Below are 12,132 nucleotides of genomic sequence, written 5' to 3' on the forward strand. Positions count from 1 at the left end.
AGGTTCCAAAGCCACCCAAGACATTTGCTCTGTGTACAGGGAAGGCACAATTCCTGAAAGAGCTGTGCAGAAATGGTTTTCGTATTTCAAGGAAGGAAAATTTGACCCCAGACTTTCTGTATCAATTGAACAAACTCATTCACAAGGATCTGTGCCAATCCAGTAGGGAATTGGCACAGCGGATGGGATGTTCTCATACTATCATCACTCACTGCAAGGATGATACATGCTCTGAATAAAAGGGACAAACTTTAGTACTCCTATTTCGCCACCAGTTTGCTTACTCACTACCAGCTACTCGTGGACACAGAGATTTCTTTACCACATCATCACTGGCAATGAAAAATCGTGTTTTTGCATCAATATGAAGCAGAGGCATACGAGTTCCAACAAGAAAGCAACATCTCAAGCCAAGCCAATTTGATGGAATCAGGAAAGGCTTTTACAAACGAATTGGCAACCAAATAAATATAGCTGATCATCTCCAAGTTTTATCAAACTGATCTATGTATGTTTCATTGCTGAAAACCAATAGTACCACCCTGTTACTTTCACCATTTTTCTATAGATAAAATCCAATCCTATCTGCAATATCTATATTTTCCAAATATTCGAGTTAGCTGATATTTGAGTTATCTCCTTTATTTGTTGTGTTTGGCTTTGAAACCTTACTAATGGGAGTTTTTGCTTTTTAATTACAAGGATAACTTCAGTTAATTGAAGTTTTTTTAACTCCATTATATTACATATCCAATGCACTATCTCAATTCACAATACTTTTTTTCTCTCAAATATATTGTATTATGTACACAAGATAATGTCTCATTCTCTGTATAGGGGTGCATTGGGTTTATCTATTCTGCTATCATTTCATATTACCCTGATCATCCCCGTATTAACATCCACTTTTCCCTTGATTGTTTGGGTCAGATAGAGTTTATTAAAGCAGATTTGCTACAGTTGGATGCCTTTACTGCTACAAAGGTAAAGGAGATGCCCCAGAAGTAGTGAAAGAGATGTCAAATTACTGAACCAGGTCAAGAAAGTTACCGAAAAGGTCACAGCTCAAGAAATTAAGAAGAGAGTTAGCCTAGATGAGATGCAGTTTGGTTTGGTGCCAGGGAGAAGTACTACTGATGCTATCTTTTTTGTGAGAAGCATTTAGCCAAAAGTATTTTAGCTGTACTTGGCATTTGCTGATATAGAGAATGCCTTTGACAGGGTCTCTCATTCCCTCATCAGGGGATTGATACAGAAGCTATTGGGTAGAAGAGTGGCTGCTGAGAGTCATCCATGTATGGGGATACTGTCAGTAAAGTGAAAGTCAGTAATGAGTACAGTAATGAATTTAATGTGCAGGTAGGAGTTCACCAAGAGTCAGCTCTTAGCCCCCTCTTGTTCATCTAACTCCAAGGCATAACAGAGGATTTAGAACTGGTCATCCATGGGAACTTCTCTATGATGATGACCTTGTTTTTATAGCTGAAACTCTAGTAGAATTAGAGATGAAATTTCAGCATGGACTAGAATCAAAAGGGCCTCAGAATTAATTTAGTAAAGATCAAATTACTAGTAGGCAGGAAAGCAGATAAATTACTAATACCTTTGGGGAAATAGCTTTGCTTGGTATGTAGCAAAAGATATTGGTAGAAATTCTATATGGCATATCTAGTGCAAGCTATGGACACATAAACGGTGCAGTTGAATCAGGAATATTAACAGAGAAAATAGTTCTTTGTATGGGCAGATGTGCAAGAACAAGAAATACTAAGAACACACAGGAAGTAGCTATCAACAAATGCCCAGGGGAATCCTTAGATGTAATAGTTTCCATTAGCTAGATGTAGAGTAAGGACCTGCCGGACAAAGTTCAGAGAGTTATTATTTTTGTTGGTAACAAAGGGACTCTTCCTCAGAGTGTGAGGCAGACTGTATGATGCCTATGTACTAACAACTATGCTACATGGTTGTAAGAAATGCTGTGATTACCAAGGACATGTGGAAGCTCGAAAGAAATGAAGCATGCTTTGTCGTATGTGCAATGTCAATGTTCATGAATGGCACAGTGTGTTTTAAGAGAAAAACAGGGTATAAGAGGCATCAAATGCAGCGTGCAAAAGAAAAAAACTGCACTGGTATAGTCAGGTGATGCATATGGATGAAGACAGCTGCATAAAGAAGTGCCAATACCTAAATGTGGAGGAAACCTGTGGGAGAGGACAACCGAGAAAGATGTGGACAAAGTGGTGAAGAATGATCTTCAGATGTTGAGCTTAACAGAGGAGATGGAACGGAGACAGCTGAGAATTTGCTGTGCTAGAGAAGATTCACACAGCTAAATAAAATCGAGATCCACAAGTAGTGTCCGTTACACTCCAGCACACTGTCTGTCACTGACAAACCCCTCCCCACCACATCTCACCTTCCCAATACCTACCTACCCCTACCTGTGTTCACTACTCACTATATTCCCTTCCCCTCCATCTTCCACTCCCCATCGCAGACCCACCTACAAACTATGTTCCTCTCAAATCTCTTCTCTACAATATATCCTCCTCCCTCTACCTGTGCCACTACATTCCTCTCCCTTCCGCCCCAACTCTCCTTTCATAACCTTGTAAACTTACCCATCCACTCCCTCTATCCAATCCTTTATCCACTTTATACACCTACCAGTAACTTGAGCTTATGCTCCGTCACATTTGATCCCTTTCCTCTCTCGCCAACTGAAGTAGCCATGTATCTCCTCCACTGCCACACACTCATTGCCAATACTCTCCCTCCATTCATGCCCTAACTTCTCATCACCTGGTACGAAACAACCTGCCTCAGCTCTTCTCACCCATCAGTTGAAGGGTTGCACTTCGGAAGTTACTGGGTCACCTCACTTCTGCTGATGCCATGTAAAAAGCACCCAGTACATTCTAAAGTGGTTGGCATTAGGAAAGGCACCCAACTGTAGAAACCATGCCAAAGCAGACCCTGTCAAATCATTCAACCTATACCACTATGGAAGGAGGACATTAATATATATATATATATATATATATATATCATCATCATCATCATCATCATCATCATTTAACGTCCGCTTTCCATGCTAGCATGGGTTGGACGGTTCAACTGGGGTCTGGGGAGCCCGAAAGCTGCACCAGTCCAGTCAGATCTGGCAGTGTTTCTACAGCTGGATGCCCTTCCTAACGCCAACCACTCCGAGAGTGTAGTGGGTGATTTTATGTGCCACCGACACAGGTGCCAGACGAGGCTGACAAACGGCCACGCTCGGATGGTGTTTTTTATGTGCCACCGACACAGGTGCCAGACGAGGCTGGCAGACGGCCACGCTCGGATGGTGTTTTTTATGTGCCACCGACACAGGTGCCAGACGAGCTGGCAGACGGCCACGCTCGGATGGTGTTTTTATGTGCCACCGACACAGGTGCCAGATGAGGCTGGCAAACGGCCACGATCGGATGGTGCTTGTTACGTGCCCACAGCATGGAGGCCAGTCGATGCGGTACTGGCTACGGCCACGTTCGGATGGTTTTCTTATGTGCCACGTGCCACCGGCACTGGTACCACAATGATACAAATTCCATTGATGTTCATCTATTTTGATTTGTTTTGATTTGATTTTCACTTGCCTCAACAGGTCTTCACAAGTGTCTCAAGAAGGAAGGTATGCACAGGTGGACTGACTACGTCCCAGGTAGGGGCCATGGGTTATGGCCTGACTAGTCTTGCCGGGTCTTCGGATGGTGTTTTTATATATATATATATACAAAATCAGGAAACAGCACAGCTCCTTCCATGACTTTCGGAATCATTTTTTCACGCTGAGAGTTGCTGAAGCATGGAACAGACTGCCGGCATCAGTTGTTAGTTGTCGGAGTACTGCATCCTTTAAAACTTCCATGCTTCCTGAGATTTGCCAACACTACACCTGATTTCCTCCCCTCCATATACACACAAGCATGTATCTGACTCATACATTGTTCGCTTTCCAGACATTTGTACCTTACTGCATATGCTTTATACTTTTGACAAGTTGTGGTGCACCTGAGCACTGTATACAATAATTCATTATTATTATTATTATTATTATTATTATTATACACACCAGCTAGCTACCTACCTACATATCAATCAGGTGAACACATTGTACTTGAAACTCAAGAGTACCAGCAAATTTGAATCAAAATGTTTTGATCCTTACATGTAACTCCCAATAAATTGGTTGAGTGCCCGACTTTCATTTGTCCACTCACTGGTGTGTGTGTGTGTGTATATATATATATATAGTGAAGCTTTACTATAGCATTGAATATTATCGACTGCTATTTCCAGAAAATATTGGTGCAGTGTTGTACCACTAGTCTATGTATGTATGTATGTATGTATGGGGAGAATTAACAAAAACAAACAAGACGAAAACAGGTGGTGTAGACAACAAACAGATGTATTAGTATAACGCTCAGGAAGTAAAAAAAGTCTTTAACGTTTTGAGCCTACACTCTTCCACAGAAAGGAACACAGAAAGAAACAAGGAGAGAAAATACAGAAAGTGTAGTGGCTAGCGATCTGGGCTTCTTTCAGTTTCCATCTACCAAATTAATACACAAAGCTTTGTGGGCCAAGGTACCATGCTGTGGATTGATCCTTCGAGTGTGATCGTTACCAGCATCGCCTTACTGGCACCCACTCCGATGGCATGTGTAAAAGATTCGAGCGAGGTCGTTGCCAGTGCCGCCTGACTGGCCCCGTGCTGGTAGCACATAAAAGCACCCACTACACTCTCGGAGTGGTTGGCGTTAAGAAGGGCATCAAGCTGTAGAAACTCTGCCAGATCAAGATTGAAGCCTGGTGCAGCCATCTGGTTCGCCAGCCCTCAGTCATACGTCCAACCCATGCTAGCATGGAAAGCAGACGTTAAACGATGATGATGATGATTATTAGGAAGTAAACTTCTTTACCAAACAGCGGCACCTGTGCCTATATCAACAATTATGTTTAATTCCATGAATAAAATCATATATTGTTGAAGAAGCCACCAGATTGAAGACATTCTGTGATTTAGAATAATATTTATTATTCATATTTTTTACAAGAAATATTATATTGATGAAAAAAACAAAACTTCATTTCCGATTTTAATTCCTCAGCAACAACAAAAAATGGTTTTATTTCTTCGCTGTTGTAATGTGCAGCATGCTTGAGCTAATTATAAACAAATCACACTTGAAAAATAAAAATATATTCTCAACAAAATTTAAAATGATGTCTGCCTAAGTTTGTAACAAAATAGTCCCCTATAGTCATATACCATTCTAATTCATTTATGCAATAAATGAACACAATTTCTAAGAGAAATCTACTCAAATTTTCTCTTACTTTTTCTTCCAGTGTAGTGTGTTTGTTCACATTAAATATTTAAGTCAGATAATACCCTTCTACTCACTAATCTCAGTAATACAAGTAAAGGTGTCATTTACCAAGAAAAAGAGACAAAAATCCATTTTAAGTGTAGTCTTCCAGCACTCACTGAAATTTCAATGAAAGACATATAAATATGAAGCCATCACTTAGAGACAGAGTCTTTCTTTCTACAGATATTGATCTTTTAAATATAATTATAAATCTTGCAGCAATAAAGTATTGATTTCCAAATAGTTACACACACACACACACACGTCCAGCTTCTTGATAACTTGAGAAGACTAAAAGTAGGACAACAAAATTGAATCAAAAGAAAAAAAGAATAAGAACCAAGCACCGTTCCATAGAGTTTTATAAAAGAAAAGAACATTTCTAACAGCTAATATTCAATGTATTGAAGATGATGGAGTCTTCTTGAAAATTGGTGTCTTCTAAAGCAATCTGAAATAGTTTCTATTTTCACCAGAACTTCATTTTGAAACCACCCAAAGAACAATATGACAATGTGTGCCACTGAAACAAAACAATAACATTTAAAACTCGTGTTTGTTTTCTTAAACCCAGACATTTCGAAAAGAAACATTTTTCAGAATTCCAAGTCATCAATTTGGAAGAATGGTTAAAATACAGAATGCAGCAGAAAACCTTCCCCTATTCTACACATTCTTTGTATGATGCTAGTTAAGTTAGGTGGGCGATAACAGTTTTTTCCCCCTCAATTTCCATCACCCATTAAATCATTTATCAAGTATGGTAAATCTGAGATTCTTGGAGAGGTCTTTTTTTCTCACCACATTATGTATTTCTTAAACAAATAAATATTATCAAAAACTGTGTTTTCTAGAAATTAAACTAAATATGACAATTTAACAAAATTTTTTTTATATTCCAGCTATTTTTATGTAAAATATATCAATGTTATTTAGTGTGGTACATGATGCAAAGTAAATAGGTCTTACCCTTTTACTTGCTTCAGTCATTTGACTGCGGCCATGCTGGAGCACTGCCTTTAGTCAAGCAAATCGACCCCAGGACTTATTCTTTGTAAGCCTAGTACTTATTCCATCGGTTTCTTTTGCCGAACCGCTAAGTTACAGGGACATAAACGCACCAGCACCGGTTGTCAAATAATGCTAGGGGGACAAACACAGACACACAAACATACACACACACACACATATATACATATACACAATGGGCTTCTTTCAGTTTCTTTCTACCAAATCCACTCTGAAGGCTTTGGTCGGCCCGAGGCTATAGTAGAAGACACTTGCCCAAGGTGCCACACAGTGGGACTGAACCTGGAACCATGTGGTTGGTAAGCAAGCTACTTACCACACAGCCACTCCTGCACTTATTGTTGGTCTTGTTTATTTCTCACTAAAATTATCTACTATTATTTTTCCAATATAATGCATTTGTTCCACATTAAATCAGATAACCATCATCACTTAATACCTGTCTACTCACTAATCTCAACAATACACTGTATCATTTACTGAAAGAAAGACAAATTGAAAATAAAATTCTAAAAGAGATGCAAAAATTAGAAAAAAAATTCCAACTGTACAATTAGTTTTTCATTTCAATCAAATATCAAATTTGATGCTTTTCCTTGTTTTTAAATGACAGCAATTGAATTTGCTTTTGCTGTGAACTTATAATGATGTCACATCTAGAACATAGCCACAACATTTTAATAAGATGCATTTTGAACTGACTGCAGCACCTGGAATCCTGGTGCATCTGGCTTATTTACAAAGAGGAATATGCATTCATGAAACACACACACATAGCAGAACATGAATCATGGATTTAATTTCAGCAAGTTACTTTCAATGACCACAATGACCTGGTAAACGTGGCCACTGAATTTCATCATTCAATTTGCAAATTTTGTTTTTTCCATTGCAGGACATATCAGAAAGATACACCATTTATCACCATACAAGTGATGCTGTTAGTTTCTAGTCTCTCATGAAAAATATGTCTCCTCTCAGGGAAATATGACCTTGCTTGGAAGCAGGTTGAGAGCTGGTGACAGAAAGGGCATCCCAACAGATAATCTGGCTCAAAAAATTCCATCTGACCCATGCAAGTATGGAAAAGTGGATGCCAAATGATGATGATGATGATGATGATAGAAAGTCTGTACAAAGTTAAGAGCTGATCAAGAGATTTATATTTTGATGCTATTACATACTGATTAGCCTAGATTGTTTCTCAAAAGAATGAGATTCTACGTAAAACAATAAATCCTGTATACTTAAAATAAAGCAAAATCCAATATTAGAAAAGAGAATAAACTTAACACTATTTTTACATGCTTTGTTAAATAAAAAGTGTTTATAAAAATAGCTTGTATCAGCACATGCTCCATACAGAGTTTCTATTCTGACGATAAGAAGAATACAATTGTTAATAAATAAACAAATGTTTAGTAATGAGTACAGTTTTAGAAAGCCAACATTTTATGTAAAACAAGGCATTGTATTCTTATGAAATTAGCTTGTCATAAAATAGATGTTGTATAAACAATAGCAACAAGTCAAAAATAAATGTTTTGACACATTTCTATACTTTATAACAATTTGGGATATATATATAAACTATCATTATTATTAAATAATTACAATACCATCATCATAAATAATAATAATAATAATAATAATTGTGTACAGTGCTCAGGTGCACTACAACTCATCTAAAGTGTATATATAATCAGGTGTAGTTTCGGCGGATTTCGGAAAGCATGAGGGCCTTAAAAGATGCAGTGTCATGGCAGTCAACAACTGACGCAGGCAGTTTATTCCATGCTTCAGCAACTCTGAGCGTGAAAAAATGTTTCCGAAAGTCATGGGAGCTGTATTGTTTTCTGACTTTGTAGGCATGTCCACGTGTGTTAGACACATGGAGATCAAAAGGTGTTCAGTGTTGTTGTTGGTGAGGTGGTTGATAACTGTTGTGGTGTTTACCAAGTCCGTCGCCAAACGCCGGAGCTTCAGTGAATCCATGCCCAGGGAAACGAGGCGCTCAGAATATGGTGGGTGTCTGATGGAGGGTATGCGTTTGGTTGCACGTCTCTGGACAGATTCCAGGAGGTCAATGTTCTGTGCAAGATAGGGGTTCCAAACTGATGATGCGAATTCCAAGTGTGGTCGTACCATAGCTGTATACAGTTTTAAATAGATGGCTGGAGAGCGGCTAACAAAAGACCTGCTGAGTGATGCCAAGACACCCTCGGCCTTCCTGACAATCTTAGAGATATGCTTTGACCAACGCAAATCACTGCTGACAGTGATGCCTAGGTCACGCTCGCAAGAGGATTTCTTGATATCAGTGTTGTGGAGGGAGTAAGTGAACGCAGGGTTTTTTCTCCCAAAATGCATGGTGGTACACTTGTCCACAGCCAGTTTCAGTTGCCAGTCTGTGATCCATTGCTGCATTGTGTCTAGGTCTGATTGCAGGAAAGAGTTGTAGACATCAGGATCTGTCCTCTTGATTTCAAGGTACAGCTTGATGTCGTCTGCATATTTCAATACTGTGGCATTCTTTAAATTGGCATCTATGTCGTTAATGTATGCCACAAACAAGAGGGGACTAAGGACAGATCCCTGTGGTACACCCGATGACATCTCATATGGTGTAGAGTGCTGTCCTAGAACTTTGACTACCTCCTTTCAGCTGAGGATGAAGGATTTCAACCAGTTTAAAAGGTCATCCCCCACACCCATTGCAGAGAGTTTCACCATAAGCCTTTTGTGTGGCACAGAGTTGAAAGCCTTAGCAAAGTCAAGGTAGACAACATCCACCCATGAGCCACTGTCAGTAATCTGAGTAATGTCCTCAAGGAACTCGACAAGCTGGTCACTGCAGCTGGAGTTAGGGACAAATCCATATTGTGAGGGTCGGATGAGACTGTGAGAGCTCCAGAAGTTCCAGAGTGTTTCTCTGACACACGATTCCATCAGTTTTGCAATACAGCTAGTGAGACTGACTGGGCGATAGTTGACAGGTGATGTGCGGTCGCCCTTTTTGAACAGAGGAATGACACTGGCAGTTTTCCACTGCTCCGGAGTAGCACCATTGTTGAGACAGTACTGGAAGAAAATAGAAAGCTGGTGTAAAAGGAAGTGCCTGCCACGTTTGAGAAGCAGGTATGTAACTCCATCGAGACCAGGGAAGCATAGTTGCGCTTATTTTGAAGGTGACGTCGCAGCATTGCAGGTGTAAATTCCATAGTTGTTATGGAGTTTGCTGTTAGTGATGGTGAAGATGGTACATTTTGACTTTCAACAGTGAATATGTTTGCATAGTACTCGGCAATGAGTTCTGCGCATTCCTTGGGGTCGTCAGTGATCTGGTTGTGTGAGGGTTGCGAAGAGGGCCCACTGGAGAGTGAGGTCTCTGCTTTGAGTGCACATATTTCCAGAAAACCTTGCTGTCAGGATTGGCTGCTATGCACTGTTCAAATTCAAGCACTGCTTTTTTTGTCACTTGCTTGAGATGGTTGGAGGATTTATTCCGCTTCTTCCTGTTGGTGTCTGATTTATGCAACCTGTATTCCCGTTCAGCAGTCCGACGTTCCCTCCTGGCAAGTCGGACCGCTGAAGTTTCCCAAATTGCCCTTTTGGGGTGGTTCTTCTTTTTTGTTTACGTGGCACAGATGCTGCACATGCTGCCCATATTGAGTCCAGGATACTCTGGAGTATAGTATTCACATCTCCAGAGTTGTAGAATTCACGCCAGTTTGGGTGCTGTAGTTCAGTGTGGTACAGGTTCCAATCTGCTCTCTTCCAATCGAAGGAAGCAGATTGTAGATGGTTCAGGTTTTCGTTGCCCGCAAGAGCCAGATTGGCGATGATCATAGCATGATCAGAGTCACCTAGAGGTTCCTCCGTAGTGCAATCATCATAGCTATTACATTCTACTCGTAAGATTCATGCAGAATTTCAGGCTAGCACTTTTCTGCTGATCAACACAGACCGTCTTAATTCCACTATTCTTAGATAACAGTTTGGGTTTTGTGTCAAGTGTACCAATAGCCACAAGAACCATTATCGACTTTGCCTTCCACAATCACTTCCTCTCTCTCTCTCTCTCTCTCTCTCTCTCTCTCTCTCTCTCTGCCTAAGTCCTGATATTTCTCAATTTCTTTGATATCCACTTCTATTATCACATCTTTGGGATCTTATCATATGTTGCTATTATCGAGGTGGTGAGCTGGCTAATTGACAACATGTTGGACAAACTTTTTAGTGGCATTTCATCCAACTCTTTACATTTTGAATTCAAATGCCACCAGAGTCTTGTCTTTGCCTTTCATTCTCTCCTGTCAGGTTAAACAAAATAAGTACCAGTTGAGCATTCAAGTCGATGTAATTGGTTAGCCCCTCTCCCTAAAATTGCTGGCTTTGTGCAAGCTGGCAAAATCGTTAGGGCATCAGACAAAATGCCAAGCAGCATTTCATCCAACTTATTATACTCTTTCCCTGAGGTTCATTTTTCCTGTCATCCCTATGGGGTCAATAAAATAAAGTACCACTAAAGCACTAAGGTAAAAGTAATCTGTTTGCCCCTCCCTTCAAAATTGCTGGTCATGTGCTAAAATTAGAAAAAAAAATCATTATTACTGTTATTGTTATCTACATGTTTGTTACAATCCCTTGCTGAGATACACCCAGCATCCTAGGGTGAGTGAAGGATAAGAGATGTTACAGTATGACCTGAAAGCTTGGAGAGGGGAAGAGGCAGGGGGCAGTAGTGAAATATCTTCATGTAATGCAACACAGATATTTAAATTGATAGGGTTTTTCTAAGGATGTGGGCAGTACTTGTCAGCACAATCTTTTGGGTTTCCCTGAGGCATGGCTCTCCTGGGATGTTATCTAAATGTTTCTGATATCCCTTTTTTATCATACCTAGGGCACCTACAATAATAGGAACACTTCTCACTTTAAGATGCCACATCTTTTGTAATTCAGTTTCCAGATCCTTACATTTACTTAATATGTCAAATTCCGTTACAGATATATCTTTATCAGTGGGAACACATCTATTAGTCTACAAGTATTTTCTTCCCTATCTTTAATAATTATTATTGAGTGAGAGAGTAATGCATGCCATTAAAGTGACACTGGGGTACAAATATATGAAGCCAATTTACCCATCATGACCACCCATCTGATAAGGGTACACTAGGTACATGCATCACAACCATATGAGCGCAACATGGTGATCTCATATTAAGATAAACAGTCAATGACCTTGCAGGTGAGGCTCAGTTAGAATTTTCTTCAGTTCAAGAAACCCATTGCTCTCAAAAGATCTCTGAAGGTTTGTTTAAGGATGTAGAATGAAACACCCATGATTTTTTAACTGAATTATTGAAGCCCCAAAGAATTCTTCTCAACACATGGTTATGATGCTCCCCACGTATCGTCAGCCACTAAGGGACATGCTTGACTGATTAAGACCAAGCAACTGACAAGCAAATCTGTGGTATTGAGCAGAATATTTGCTGTAGCCTGTCTTATATACATATCAAGACAAAACATGTACATGATAACACTTCCAGTCAGTTAAGATCAGAAGCCATGAGAGCCACTTCATGGTACTGCATCAGGGCATTTTATTATTATAATTACTATTTTTATTAAGGTGGTAAGCAGGCAGAATTGTTAGCATGTTGGACAA

The 12,132-nt window shown here is 39.8% G+C and overlaps 1 protein-coding gene across 8 annotated transcripts in view; it reads right to left on the reverse strand.

Annotated features, from left to right (window-relative positions):
- The window catches only part of LOC115209795 (rho GTPase-activating protein 39), a 511,104-nt gene that overhangs the window by 284,436 nt on the left and 214,536 nt on the right, over positions 1-12,132 (reverse strand). The gene's annotated exons all lie outside the window — the stretch shown is intronic.

Source organism: Octopus sinensis, linkage group LG3 (assembly GCF_006345805.1).
Source record: "Octopus sinensis linkage group LG3, ASM634580v1, whole genome shotgun sequence".
NCBI classification, from domain to species: domain Eukaryota; kingdom Metazoa; phylum Mollusca; class Cephalopoda; order Octopoda; family Octopodidae; genus Octopus; species Octopus sinensis.